Raw genomic sequence first — 13035 nt, forward strand, 5'->3', positions numbered from 1 at the left:
CCACTTGAAATTTCTAACGCATTATCTCAACTGCAGTCCCTTTATCCATCCTGACGTTTATTTCAGTCATGCGAATGTATTGTCTCTGCTCTCACAAATCACTTCCTCATGCCATTCAAGCCCATTCCACTCTCGCTCTCTCTGAAACGCAGAGACAGAACCGTTCTGCACTGTGCCAATGTTTCTCGGTCTCACAGCCTTGCCTATACAGACCCTTCATTGACTCCTAAATGTACAGTCGAATTATCATACCACCTTGTCCATAGCATTAAACAGTCTTGTAACACTTTAACACGTTGACTATTCTCTACTATTTTACTGCTCATTATCAACTATCAATCTGATGGCTTTCTAAATGCATCTGTTAGTGCTTTTTATTAAAACAATTTCCCCTTACTTATTTTGCCCTACCTGTTCAGACCCTCGTTTCCTGCGCAGTGCTGTCTATAGGGTTTTACATTCACCACTTGGAAAGTTATTATCAACCCGTGGACTTTTATTATCACCATGTGGAATTTTTACGACCACCACTTGGACATTTATTAACACCACTTGGAATTTTACTCAGACAATTGCTGCGTTCTAATGTTTCTAAATCCCTTACTCCACTGCGCAGTTTTCTTGACCTATTCTCCACGTCTCCTTAAGCCGCAGTTTACCCCTTGTCTTTTGGATCTTGGATCTGAGAGACCCTCCAAGTTCCCGAGGACCAACCCAAACCAAGAGAATATGATGCGAATTAGCAGCAAAACTGCTTGCCACTTTTTGTTTGGGACCCTTATTCTGTCAGTCTCGGGAGTGTCCCCCGTAGACCGAGAAGCACCCTGTTACTGCTGCCCTCTTTCCACGTAGGTCTCTGCACGACCCTGCTCACAGCAACAAATTGTCATGGACAAAATGGAGAGAATCATCAGGAGACATGGAGAGCTCTTCAAGGAGTAGGTCTGTTATTTGCAAACAAAAAAAAATGACATTCAGAAAGCAAATGCTTGAATGCCCCCGATCCTCAGGATCTGTAGCTCTTTATACCTTTTTGTTAGCTTATCAGCTTGCTCACCTACGTTAGCCAGAATTACTTCGCTCCAGATATACAATAAACCAATAATGTTCGTTCCCATTATCTCTCTACTTCTGCCACTATAGATTTTCCTACATTTTACTTAATATTATTCTAATGTCACGATTAGATATTTTACTACCCCATCTGCCAGATTGGTCTCCTGTTCCAGGACACCTCTGCTTACTACTGATTAAATGTTTAATGTTGTGTTTTGCCACAAGGGTCTCACGCAGACTGACTCTACCAGCTATTAATTAAATATTTAATGTCATCTCTTAAATATTTATTGTCACGACCTGTCCCAACCTGCCATGATGACACCTAGCAAGCGAGGCTGACTTTACTAATTGTTGCTGCCTTATCCCGCCATAATGGCCTTTAAGCCCGAGCCTGACTCTGCTACTTGGTGTTGGAGCACGCCACTATTCGTATCCCATTCTGTCACAGTGACCCTTTGATGGGTGTAGCAGTCCACAGACCCCTTGTAACAGATTGCCTATGGTCTTCATGTTTTAACCCTTCCGATGCTTTCATGGTCTTTATTTTCCATAATCTCTCCTGTTTAATTTAAAATCACCAGCACAGAAGAGATTTATCCCATGCAGTAATCTGTGAAAAAATCAAGTGGCTTAAACTTATGTAAAGTAAAACCTAACGACTTTATTTCTTCAAGAATAACTGACAATTAACTAACCACAATTTACAATTTCTTTCTCTAACCTTTCTAGAACACTAGTCCGATAAAACTCCCAATTAATATTTGAAAAACAACATATTTTATCTCTAAACTAGGCAGCTGGTTCTTGCCTTCAGCTTTTCCTGTGACTTCTTTCTCGTTGTTAGGAAATTATGCATCACAGGTTACTGAACGAAAAGGTACTTTTCCAAGAGGTTTTTGTTTCAAACAGTGTGTTACATGCCAGGACTTGGCAGTTCTCCTCTCAAATGTTCGAATTTCCCCCAGTCTTCTACCCCCCCCGGAGCATCGGAGTGTATCATTGGCTTTTAAGATTGTCAATATATTCAATTCGAACTTGATTGGAAAACGGTATTTGTACGGGGTATAATTAAAACTGATTGGCCGAATGCAAATTTGTTTTTGTCTCAGGCAACGAACTAATTTAGTTCTTTGATCCAGTGTTACGTTGTTGCCTTATTGAGTACACTTGGTGCTATGTCCAGTAGTTCCGCTTCTTTTAACTTTCTTGAAGGTGCATCTGCATCTTCATAACATATGACTCAACACCAACAGTAAAATGATTGACTCTTAACTGCTTTCTGAAATGGCTGATGTAGCCTCTCATACTGATTGCAATTAAGGATAGGTAATAATTGCTGTCCCAGTCAGTGATTCCCACACTTCATGAATAAAATAAACCGTTGATTAATCTTGTTGATTTAGAGCGTTGTCATTTAAGTAATATCAAGTCATGTCAATTGGGTTCTGATTGGTCATGGAGTTTTCAGGTTTCTTTGTCATCCTGTGTAAATGAGAACACATTGTATTCAAGGCATTTGAATGAGATCATGGAGTCATTGCAAGTCATGGAGTGAAAGTCCTTTTCCTAGGATGATGATATCAGCTTGTACTAGGGGGCATAACTACAAATTGAGGGGTGACAGATTTAAGAGAGATGTCAGAGGCTGGTTCTTTACTCAGAGTGTGGTAAGGTACCTGCCAATGTAGTTAACTAAGTCACATCAGGGAGATTGAAACAATCCTTGGATAAGCACATGGATGATGATGGGTTATGTAGGAGGACAAGCTGAGAATAGTTCACAGGTCGCCGCAATATCGAGGGCCGAAGGGCCTGTTCTGCACTGTATTGTTCTATGGAGACCATTCAATGCATTGTGTCCACACTGGCCGTCTGGCAAGCGATCCATGCAGTGTCAGTCACACACTCCATGCACATCGCCTGGCCACTTTATTTCCTTCGGCACCCTCTGCAAAATCCTTCCCATAACTCTTCATAATTGCTGCTTTTCCACCAACCATGAGGGCAACAAACCTCGTTCATTGTTCCTCATTACCTTGCGAACTCCCACAACTATACCACAAAATCTTACATCTGTACCATTTCGACCTATTATGATTTGAAAATGATAGCAATGTTGTCTACATATCCTCATAACTTTGAGCATTGCTCTTAAATCTTTGCTCAATCTTTTTCATTTCAAGATAAACTATTGAAGCCACTTACACCAAACCTTGCAGCTGCAGTCTCTGTATTCTGGGTCGAGACCTGGCTGTCCATCGAATACTCATCCCTGAAAGTGAGCATGCAGGTGCTGTGGGTTATGAAGAAGGCAAATTGTATATTGGCCTCCATAGCAAGAGGATTGCAGAACAGGAGCAGAGATCTATTGCTGCAGTTGTGTCATGCCTTGGTGAGACTGCTGTTGGAGTATCGTGTGCAGTTTTGGTCTTCTTATCTGAGGAAGGGTGGTCTAGTGATAGCGGGAGCGCAGTGAATGTTTCTCAGATTAATTCATGGATTGATTAGGATTACATTGAGAGAATTTTAGATGTTTGGATACAGATTTCATTCAGAAAATACAAGGAATTCAACCAGGACCAAGCAGGACGAACACAGTCCTCCTGATGATGGAGAACTCCAGAAGTAGGGGGGTCACTGCATAAGGATACAGAGTAGTCATTGAGGGCTCAGATGAAGAGAAATGTGTGCACCCAGATAGTGGGGAGCCTTTGGATATCTCTGCCACACAAGTTGAATAAGGTCAAAGCATTGAATATGTTCAAGGTATAGTTCTTTTGGATAAAGGGATGAAAGCGGTTGGGGGAGAAAATGGGAACAGGGGATGAAGTTGGATGATGTTTCAACATGATATTAATGGAATGTGATGATGCTGTTCCTTTCACAAGGTTGTGTTGTCATTGATCTTTGTTCAAAGCGGTCTTAAAAGCAGATGTTCCAATATATCTGGAAATATATCCTTGAGAAAGCTTTGAAGCCTTTCTCTTAAAACACACGGACAATGAAAGGGGTGGTTCAGTTTTTTTTTAGTTGGTTTCACAGCAGTCCGTCTCAGGCTACTATCCAAGAAACATGTCCATACTGATCCTTCCTCTCTCTGACATCTCTCCTGTAAGACCCTGTGGTTGATTTATCTTATTTTGTCAAGAGGTTGTTAATGGGGATGTTGCAGATATTTGTAACAGCATCATTATGTTGCAATCTAGTCGATTGGGCTATCACACAGGTTGTTATTCTATATTCAGTTCTCTTTCGTTCTTGATTCATTCAGTAGTCTCTTAATAAATACTGTTTTTTAATAAACATGAGTTGTTACAGGAGCTGCGTCAGTCCTGGGATAATCACTCGATCCCTGTTGGAAACAATAGCAAAGTTACCTTCTTGAAATGTTTCAAGGGTGTCTGGCCTGGACCATAAAAGCTTTGTGACTCTTTGCGGGATTTGTTCAATAATATTTATTTGGGATTAGATTTGCTGGCCTCAAAGTTAGCGAGTGGTAGGTGTTTGTGTATTTTGTTCCAGGTGTATTCAATTGTTTTCAACAGTGCATGATGTGCTAATGGCTGTTTCAGTTACTAAGAGTTTTCTGGGGGTGGATGAAGTGACTCTGGGGATTTTACAAAAGGTGAACAAAGAAAAACTGCTGGAATTATCTGTCATGCTGGTTTCAGAGTTACCTTCATCCATAAGAAAAGGAGAGATAATTACAAAAACACCTCAGCATTTTAAATTGGCTGGAAGCGCCATCAACATCTTTAGAGGTTGCAAAAATTCAATTGAAAATGAAACAGTTTGTGACAGAGGAAAAAGAAAAATATAGGGAAGAAAGAAATGAAGCTGAATTATGATTAAAAGCAGAGGACAGAGAATAAGAACGAAAGGCCATTGAAAAACAAAAAGAAAAAAGAGTTAAGAGAGAGAAAAAGAGGAAAGGAAAGAAGAGGGGAAGTTTGACCTTCATAAATAGGCACTTATACCTGAACATCAGCTTAAAAGAATGGAGATGAATGCTGAATGTAAGGTGAGTGAGCAAGAGATTGAGGATGTGCAAACCAGCTAAAGGCCTGGGGTGGAGCTCTTTAAATACATTGAAACATCACCTAAATCAGATGAGAAGGATGTAGAAGCCTTTGTCATCTCATTTAAAAAGTTAGCTAAGCAGATGAAGTGGCCAGTGACCATGGGGGCTTTGTTGATTCAAACAAAGCTGGTAGGTAGAGTAAGTGAGGTATTTGTGTCACTATCAGAGAAGGTATCTGGGGCATACCAGGAGGTGAGTGATAATGTCTTTAGTGCATATAAACTTGTGCTAGAAGCCAAGAGACAGCATTTCAGGAATCTAAGAAGTGACACTGGCCAAACCTACTTTGAGTTTGAAAGTATCCAACAATATAATTTCAATAAGTATATGAGCGCATTAAAAATAGAGCAAACCAATGACGCTCTTAAAGAGTTGGTTATTTTTGGAGGATTTCAAAAATTCACTGCTTGAGTTACTGAGAACTGATGTGGAAGAGTAGAGAGTTAAAATGGCCACATTAGCAGTTGAAATGACTGATGATAATGAGTTGGTTCATAAATCAAAGTTTGCGTTCCATGAATAATTTCAATCCAGAAGGAATAGAAACTGTGGAACAGAGAAATCCTGACATTGTAAGATGAAATTAGATTTCGGATGCAGGTCATGAGGATACCTTACCACAGTATAAAAAGGAAACCCTTAACGGGGAAAAAGAAGTTAAAAAGCTCCGTTGTTTTCAAAGCAACAAAATAGGCTACATGAAATTAGTGTTGGTGGATTAGGAAAAGCAATGGGAAGACAGATGTGGGAAAACAGAATAAGCTAGTGAATTTTCTTGGTGTGGTACTGGAAAGCACATTGGGGGCAAGAAAGCTGCACTAGAATGTACAACTTGGTCGGAGGTTGGTTAAGAAGGAGGTTTCAGATGTTCTTAAACCATATACTTGTGTAGGTAAAGTTTACTCATACAGGTGAGGAGCAGCAGGTAAACAATACAGTGCAGAACAAGCCCTTTGGCCCTAATTGTAAAGGGGTTACAATATTAAGAGGTACAGGATTCTCGCAATCTGTGATACAGAAAGAAGAGGAGATATGCACCTCTGAAGGACTATTGCCAGAAACGATGCTGGCAATGAAAATTGACAGTGAGACGAGCTGTGTTCATCTGTATAGAGTGTAGTTGGAGTACCCAGGGAAAGAGGAGACGTGGTGGTGGGAGTACTGGACAAATCTCAGCTCCAGGAATATAATTTGTCCTAGTTAACGTATTAGGTGCTTCACAGGTAGGAGTGCTGCTGACTGTGGTTGAAAGGTCAGTGGAAATTCAAGCAACTGAGGTATTGCAGGACACATATCCCGGGATTTTTCCTGATTGTGTGGTAACGAGGTCACAAGGTCATCAGTTAAAGCATGAGAGATCAAAGAGTACAGATAAGAACGTCAAAGTGGAATTATCAGCAACCCTGTTTGATCAGATGATTGAAACAAAACATAAGAAGATGGATGCTCGGAGAAGTTGACTGAGTTACAGCAGAAAGAGGAAAATTAAAAGCAATTGTATCAAAAGGCATACACGAAAGTAGAATCCGAATGTATTCCTTCCTGAGTTCTATTAAGTTGAAAATGATGTCTTCATGTGGAAATTAAAATAGGCAGATGAGAAATGTGTAGAAGTTCACCAAGTCATATTAACAGTGCGTGATACAAAGGAGGTAATGCGGTCAGGTAAGACAAACTCAAGCTAATATACAAAAATATTTTTATGGTCTGGACTGCACAATGATGCAGTTGAATTTTGCCAGACATGTTGTACCTGTCAGACAATTGGAAAACTGCAGACAGTAATGAAACCTGCACCTTTAATACTTATTCCTGCACTTGAGGAACCTTTTTACCAGAATCTTAAATGATTGTGTAGGACCCTTACCTAAAACAGGAAATCACTATTTGTTAACAACAATGTAAACCACCTGATTTCCAGAAACCACTTCATGATGCAATATCACAGCTAAAAGGATCGTAGAAGATTAACTCAATGTTTTCACTAAATACATACTACCAACAGAGATTAAATCAGATGAAGGGTCATTCTACACATGAAAATTATGCAAGGTCATTATGGACAGCTTCGGAAAAAAATAATTCAAATCCACAATGTAACATCCAGAAGCACCGGGTGTGCAAGAAATGTGGCATCAGAGGTTAAGACCATGTCGAAAGCTCATATCAAGATAATCCAGATGGTTGGGATAAGGGAATTTTGATTGTGCTTTTTGGGATCAGAGATGCACAAAACCGTATTCCAGGCTGAAGATTTTCCATCAACCACCACACGCTGCCTTCTTTCAGAAAACCAGTTTTTAATCCAAACTACTAAATCACGCTCAATCCCATGCCTCTGCATTTTCTCAAACAGCCTACCATGTGGAACCTTATAAAAGACTTTGCTGAAGTCCATTTACACCACGTCAACTAACTTATCCTCATCTACATGCTCGGTCACCTTCTCAAAAAAACTCAATGAGGTTGTGAGACATGACCTGCCTTCGATGAAACCATGTTGGCTATCTGCAATCAAATTGTTGTTTGCTCGATGATTACAAATCCTATCTTTTATAATCCTTTCCAAAATCTTTCCTAAAACAGAAGTAAGGCTCACTGATCTATAATTACCTGGGTCATCTGTACTGCCCTTCTTGAACAAAGGCACAACATTGCAATCCTCCAGTCCTCTGGTACTAAACCTGTAGACAATGATGACTCAAATATCAAAGCCAAAGTCTCTGCTATCTCCTCCTTAGCTTCCCAGAGAATTCTCAGATAAATCCCATCTGGCCCAGGGGACTTGTCTACTTTCACTACTTCTAGAATTGATAACACCTCTTGTAATTAGCCTTGATCCTTTCTAGTCTAATATGTCATATCCCATCCTTCTCCTCTACAATATACTCCTTTTCCTGAGTGAAAACCAATGAGAAATGTTCGTTTAGCACCTCTCTGATCTCCAAAGGGACCACACTCAACTTCCCACTTTTGTCTTTGACTGGCCCTATTTCCAGAGATAGCTGCATTTTTTAAAGCAAGGTTGAGTAGACCTCATCAAGTTGAAAGGAGATTGAGTGAAGTGAACTATTTTCCAGCACCACAATTTTCGACTCTGATCTCCATCATCTGCAGCCCTCAGTATCTCCTCTTTGATAATAACTCCACACAGAAAGAATTCTCACAGAGTGTGTCATATGAGTCTGCTCAAAAGGTCATTTAACCGGGAAGGAAAGCAAGAGGAGACTGTGTTATAGGTTACAACAAAGAGGGAAGAAACACATTCAGATGATTTTGAAGTGAACCTTCCACAAATTAAATTGGAAAAGCGGGCGTTATTAACAATTGGGATAAATCATTGCGTTACCTTCCAGAAGACAATCAAAATTACCTAAAAGATTTATTGCTATCACATGGGGAGATACAGGGGGAAAAAAATTGGAAAGCACTAAACTAATTATCCATGATGGAGATATAGGCAATGCTTTTCCAAATAAGCAACGTCCTCACAGGCACACCTCTCTGAGGTCGGCACAGGTTCAAAAGGAAATGGAATACATGCTTCAAGACGAAATATTTGAAGTGAGTACAGTGACTGGAGCTCACCCATAGAAATGGTGACAAAACCAGATGATACCCAATGGTTATGTGTGGACTGTCACAAAGTCAGTGCAGTTACAGAGATTGACGTATATCTGTTTCCTCATTTGGATGCCTGCATTGAAAAGTTGGGGAAAACAACTTATATTTTTAGATAAACTTGCTCAGAGGGTATTGACAGGTCTCTTCGTCCGAAGGTGCAAAGACACCTTAGGTTTTTGTAACATTGCATGGAGTATATCAAGTTAAAGTCATGTCATTTGGTATGAAAAATGCACCAGCCACATTTCAAAAATTAACCATTAAGGTCATTTTGAGATTACTCCGTTGTTTTCTTTATATTGCTGACCTGGTGATGTTTAGTCACACACAGGAGGAACATTTGCAACATTTATCAGAATTGTGCAATTGACTTCGGGAAGCATGCTTGGTGATAAAACTGGCTAAGGTTAAACTTGTCAAAGCCCAAGTCACCTTCCTGGGCCATGTTATTGGACATGGACAAATGACCCCACGGAATGCAAAAACAAAGATAATTAAAATTTGGGAGTTTCCCATACGATTGACAAAAAAGTAATACCATGATGCCTGGGATTGAGTGGATTTTATCGAAGACTCGTACCAAATTTTAACAGAGTGGCTCGTCCACTCACTGAATTGCTAATGGATGACAAGACATTTCAATGGAAAATGGACTGTCAGAGGTATTTGCCAGCTTGAAAGCCGTGGTAACCACTGTCACAGTATTAGCCATATTTAACTATACATATCCATTCAAGGTGGCTCTCGATATCAGTGATATGGGTGTCGGTGCTGTGCTCTTACAGGAAAATGATGAGAAGATAAAGACTTATCAGGTATTTCTCCGGGAAATTAAACATCCATCCGCAGAAATATTTAACAGTTGATAAGGAAACGTTCAGCTTGGTGTTGGAGTTATAACATTTCACCGTTTGTGTTACCTATAATACATCTGAGACAATTATTTACACTGATCATAACCCATTGAAGTTTGTGGAGAAATTTAAGGATAAAAATTCCAGACTGTTTCGATGGAGCTTGCTGTTCCTGCCATTCAGTTTGAACGCTGTGGCATGTGGCATGTTGAGAAAATGTGATTGCTGCATATTGTCGTGATTTGGATGAGAAACTGAGGTGTTCAATGGTAGGAGTAAATGGACTGAAAAAAGTAGTGGTGCATGTTTGCATGCGTTTAATGTCATATCTATGTGTTGTAGGGTACTAACAGTGTTTTAAAATTAAGCCATATTTGGACATTGATTGTTCATTTTTTTTTAAGGGGGAGAAGTGATGATGGTGCTGCTTTAACAAGGTTGTGTTGTCCTTGTTATTTTTCTGAGGAGTCGTAGAGGTTCCGAGATGCCTGGAAAAATCTATTTGAGACAGCTTTAAAGTCTTTTAAAACGTTTGTACAATGAGAAGGAGGAGCCAGTTCTCCCATGTCAGGGTTTGGTTTGGTTTGGTTTTAGCAAGGACTCTGTTTGAGGCTGCTGATCCTCTGGCTCTCTCTCTCTCTGTCTCAGTGACATCTCTCTCAAAAGAACCTGTGTTTGATTTATTTTTGCCATAAGACTGTGTATGGGATGTTGCAAATATTTGAAATAGCATCATCAAGTTATGATAGAATTGATTGGATTATCAGAAAGCTCAAGTTATTCTAAATCCGCTGGTCATTTGTTCCTGCTTCATTCTGTCGACTGTAAATGAATTCTGTTCTGTTTAGAATTAAACGGTCGGGCCAGCTGCGTCATTCCTGGAATATCCACTCTACACCTACTGGAAACAACTAGCAAAGTTAGAGTGTGGGCGACCTTCTAGAAATGCTTTGAGGGGGGTCTTGTATGGTCTCCATGACAGGTACAGCAGGTTTAAAGGACTGATTTCCCCACTCCTGTTGCTGTGCTGTATAATTTAAGCACCACAACATGCAGTGCAAGAACTGCAGAAAAGCACAAAAGCTCAGGTTCCAGCCCCCACTTCCTTCTTCTTGTGGGGGCGGGGCGGGTGTCGAGGGCTGGGCGAGGGAGAAAATATAACTGATTTGTAATTGACGTTGCTTCAAACACGCAGAGATAAATAATTACCCTTAAGTAACGCAGTCACATCAATGTTCACCAGGAATACTTGGAATAACAGCTTACCTGGAACACCAATGGCTGAAACAAAAGGAAATAAAATATCTTCTATTTGGCAGATAATTGGATATGACATTTCTGCGAGTAGGAACAACTTGTGTTGTTTTGGGGGCACAAGATCTGACACGAACTGTGAGCTGATGCATTCCAATAGATTCCTGATTTATGCAGAGGCTAAGTCCCCAGTGACATAATTACACCTGGCAATGCTATTAGTCGCACTAATTGGAACAAGCACATGACATCAAGAGCTCTGATACTGATGTGAATAACGTGTTGTCAAAGCACATACATCTGAAAATGCAGGACTTTATTTTCATTCCACCATTATGCATGAAGCCACAACGTGTGTTTAGAAATGACCAATCTCACATTTACTGAACAGTTTCATTCACATTTTTCCCATAAACCGCAATCCTTTCTGTTTGTGATTTTTTGAATTGGGGCTGCTTTGCAAGGTAGACTGAACCCAGAGACACAGATTCATTCTGTTCCTGGAGATTCCCATTAAAGCTACAAACTTTAATTCTCTCAGGTCATTAGCGTCTGTCCCTCAGTTTGAGGGCAATATGCTGACTGAGCTGCAGATGTTTGTTTACATGGAGCAGAATATCGCACGAGTTGGTGGGATCTAGAGAGTTAAATGTCTGACAATCAGTTGATGAAGGAAACGTTTACAAGTCAGCCTTTACTCTGCTTATGATTTATTCGCAGGTGAAAAAATACTGATGTCCAGATCCTAATTTTGAAATTCAAATGCAGTGCCAATACATGATATTTGTATGCAATTATTCAAATAATGCCCTACTACTCTAACTTTAATCTTCAATCAAACCTTAACCCGAAGCCAAGTTCACACTGATGTCTGATTTGTACAATTAACAAAGAAATGGAGCGTACATGTTCCTTCTCTGCCTCTTCATTAAGGTATTGGGATTAAGGTTCAATGCAGACTGAGAGGCAGATTGGTGCCATTTGGACTTTTTGAAATCACTCTTGGGACTTGGGCACGGATGAATGGGTGCTCAATATTTATCATTATCCCTAAATGCCCCTTGAGAAGGGAGCGCCATTGAATGTCAAAGGGCGATGGTTGGATTGACTTCCACTGTTGTTGGTCATTGCCCGGCCTGTGGCATAGATATTGCTTTGTAGCTCTTAGCCATAGCTTGGATATCATCCAGGACTTTCTGCATTGTACGTAGACTGCTTCAGTATCGGAGGGTTTGTGAATGATGCTTGACTCAGTGCAATCATCGTCAAACTTCCGCACTTCTGACCTTATGATCGATAGCAATTCATTGATGAAGCAGCTGAAGATGGACGAGCCTAGGATATTGCCCTGAAGAACTCCTGCAGATAATTTCTGGAGTTGAGATGACTGACCTGCAACAACCTCAATATATCTTCGTATGTGTCAGATGTGACTCCATACAATGGAGAGTTTTCCTCTTGATGCCCATTGATTCCATTTTTCCTCAAACTCTTATTGCCATATTCAATCCAATATTACTTGAGATCAAGGACAGTCACCCTCAGCTCACTCCCCATTGCTCAGATCAGCATATTTGTACATTCGTGAACCATGGCTGTAATGAGGTCAGGAGTTGACTCGTTCTGGAGGAACCCAATCTGGGCAGGTTATGACTGCGTTAGTACTTCTTGATAGCACAGTCAATGACAACTTCTGTCACAACTGAGAGTTAATTGATAGTGCACTAATTGGTTGGGTTCAATTTCACTATTTTTCAGGTATGGGACAATTTCCTAATTTTCCAGGTAGATGCATTATTCAACTGGAACTGTTTTGGTGTAATATGCTGCTTATCCTGGTTTCTGTAAACACGATTATTTGAGGTTTGCAGCTTCACCAGGTCATTGATTATTTACCAGCTCTTCCCAGTCATGGACTGGTCAAGGATCATATTTGTCAAGGGAAAGTCAAAACTTACAAGATTGATCGCAAGCATTGAGGAAGTGACAAGGAGATTAATGAGGGTGACACTGTGGATAATGTTTACGTGAATTTTAGTAAGGTTTTTGGCAAACTGGTAAAAAATATCAAAGCCCAAATTGGATCCAAAGTTGGCCCAGGAACAGGATACAAAGGGTAATTGTCAATGGCTGCACTTGCAAATGGAGAGTTGTCTAGAAAGT

Source organism: Hemiscyllium ocellatum, chromosome 44 (genome assembly GCF_020745735.1).
Source record: "Hemiscyllium ocellatum isolate sHemOce1 chromosome 44, sHemOce1.pat.X.cur, whole genome shotgun sequence".
NCBI classification, from domain to species: domain Eukaryota; kingdom Metazoa; phylum Chordata; class Chondrichthyes; order Orectolobiformes; family Hemiscylliidae; genus Hemiscyllium; species Hemiscyllium ocellatum.